The following is a 3,251-nucleotide window of genomic DNA, read 5'->3' on the forward strand; positions in this document are numbered from 1 at the left end:
TACAAGTAACTGTCAAACGGCAAAGCTGACATTTAACAGCTGATGGCAATCCACCAAATGTCAACAGCTTGCGTTAGCAACAGTCGTGTTTAAATAAAGGTCCGTACACATTCAGGGCATGACGGCAAACTAATGATTCTTTCTAATGTATTTATTAGGCGACGAAGGAATTTATTTGTGGTGCTATTTTCACTATTTATACTACGTAATTTTTGAAAATGCCTATTTAATTTAAAAAATCTTGTAATTCAAACAGTAATTCAGTTTAAGAGTTTTATTCTTAAGTCTCCTCATAAAAAATCTCTGTGTCGGTAGGAAGGAAGAATCTTCAATAAAAAAAGGTTAAAGAATTTCAGAATTTGTGCCAAAATGTAAATCAATCTCCTGATCCTATTGCAGCTTTTCATAGAGTTCTGGTAGATACCTTTAGGCATGTGTTTCCCCTAAGATGGATAAAAAGTAAAAAGAAAAATATGAAACTCTGACTTTCATTGGATCTAGGAAAATCGGCAGTAAATTTACGAGGCCTTAATTATATGCGCAAGTTTTTTAAAGTCGAGTGGTTCGTTGCATACTGCAATAAGGTTAGATATCTATACAAAAAATTAATTAAACTTGCAAAACAAAGTTACTACAAAACTAGATTGCATACATCGAAGAACTTACAAAAAGAGAGCTGGAGTATCATAAATGAGTTTCGACATAATCGTAAGTCACTACAAGCAAAAGAGATCGAAGTTGATGGGAATACTTTAAATAATTTATATTGTAACATGCCTAGCGATATGGCTAGTAACATTTTGTCGGATATAGATCCCTTGGAGCTTGTGTGTGGTATATCTGTTCCGAACTCTTTTCATTTTAAAAATGTCGACTCGAGGGAGTTATTAGAGGCTCTCAATGAAATAAAAAATCATGCGGCAATGACGAGATTACGGCGGAAATCTTAACGAAACTACCACATGATGCACACTTATCTCATTGTGCTCGTCGATAAACAGTTATTTTGAGACAGGCAATTTTTCCGAGTGTCTTGAATCGTCGATTGTTATTTCGCTATACAAGGTTGGAGCTACAAGTGAGCCTGCAAATTACAGGCCAATTTCCCTACTACCTACATTTTCGAAGGTTATTGAGAAAGTGGTAATAAAGCGCATGTGGAAATATTTCACAAAATATAAGCTCATAACACCCAAGCAATATGGATTCCAATCCTCTAAAAGTACACATGACGCTATTTTTGCTTTTTTGGATAGGGTATACTCTGAGCTTAATGGAGGTGAGGCTGTAGCGGCAGTATTTTGTGATCTGTCCAAGGCTCTGGACTGCGTCGATACGAAATTTTGCTGCGAAAGCTGGAATGTTATGGTTTTAGAGGGTCTGCTTTGTCGTGGTTTAAGTTTTACATAAGTCATCGAAGCCAATCTGTTTTGGTGTCTGGTTCAATGTCTTCACCTTCTGGAATTAATTGCAGCGTACCTCAAGGTTCGGTATTGGGCCCCCTGTTATTTTTAATGTACATTAACGATCTTGTTCATTTAAATATCCTGGGTGAAATTATTCTATTTGCGGATGACACATCTGTCGTATGGCATCACAAAAACTCAAACACTCTCGAAAAAATAATCTCGGAAGACCTCAGGAAAATTAAAAGGTGGTGTAATGCAAACTGCCTTGTTTTTAATGTTGGCAAATCAAATATACTAAGTTTCAAATGCGATATAAAAAAATATATCGCATTTGAAACTTAAATTACTTTTGCTTTGAATTACTTTTGCGAAGAGGGTGTTATCACGCACTAAATCACTCACTATGGGACATAAATAGAATAACGTCATTAGAATAACCCTGTATTCGATTAGTTTTGTCAATAACTAGGTTACAACTAAAGTGAGGTTAGATGTGGTATTGCCAGTTCTGTCGTCTACTGCGTTTTGTCACTCTGCAGCTTCAGCTTTGTCCCCAGTGTGGCTGACTCATCAGTGCCTTCTCTAAAGTGGCGAATTCACTCTATATTTTTTTAGTCAATGCTGTCGATAGACAGCTCGAAGACTACCACTAGCCAAGAGAGAGGAGGCTGTTAACATTGTTAAGAGTGTGGCGTCATAGTACTCCGTGATTATCACCGGTGGTACTGGTAAAGAAGAGATAGACGGCTCGACCAGATTCTGCCTAGATTACCGGCAGGTTGATAACGTGTCTTAAAAGATTAGCTATCCCCTTCCTTGTATTGATGACACTGTGGACACCCTGGCTGGGTCGAAGATCTTTTCTACACTAGACTTTTACATAAGGGTTTGCCAGATTGGTCTCTTCAAAAAGTTAGGTATCTTATCATTTTTTCTATAAAATGTACAGGGAAGCCGATAATTGACCCCCTTAAAATTTACATGGGTTTTCCTATGTTCCTTCGTTGAGAACTAAATTTAAATCAAATAATATTTTAGTTGATGTGCTTGTTAATTTTTAAATAAAGTGATGAGGGATGTCTGAGATGTAATATTTTTTTCCCAGCATTTAAAATTAACAATTTTAATGAAATGTGGGTATTTCGAAACTGTTAAGCGTATTTTAATAATTTTAAAATAAAATAAAATTCTATTTAAATATATCACACATCAGTTAAGGCATCAAATTCTGTAATTCTGCAAATTACTTCAAATTGAAAAATCGCGCAATAAATCAGGCTTAAATTTCCCGCCACACGCCACCCAATGTGGTTGCCCCCGTCTTTGTCAACAACGTCAATAAAGCTGTCAACAGAATTTCTGTTTGTTCATTAGGCAACACGCGTTTCTCTATATTTGTGTTCTGTGGAACCACCATAGTCTGGCAAGTATATAAGAAGCCGTCGCCGTCAGGAGTTCAATTCAAGTAAGTATATTGGCGCGATTTTTAATCTGACATAAATAGTAGTAAATAAATACAGTGTTAATATTTATAGTAGTCTTAAATGATCGTGTTTAGTGTGTACGTGAAAAATAAATTAGTTGACTATTTTTGGTGATTCGAGTATTTCATTCCCACCATAAACAACTGTAAAAACGCTACGTTGATCTTAGGTGTGAAGTGGAATGTTAACTAAAATAAATCGGACTAAAGTGTGTGAAAATGCTAAAGCTGGTGGATTTAGAAGTTCATGAGCTAAAAAGGGAGGTGTAGGAATCGTAGTCCCTGCGATCAGTCAACCTAGAAGTGAAGTTGCAACAAAATTCTGCCAACCTGCAATCTAAATTGCTGGAGTATCCTAC

This window comes from Anthonomus grandis, chromosome 9 (assembly GCF_022605725.1).
Source record: "Anthonomus grandis grandis chromosome 9, icAntGran1.3, whole genome shotgun sequence".
In the NCBI taxonomy this organism is placed as follows: Eukaryota; Metazoa; Arthropoda; class Insecta; order Coleoptera; family Curculionidae; genus Anthonomus; species Anthonomus grandis.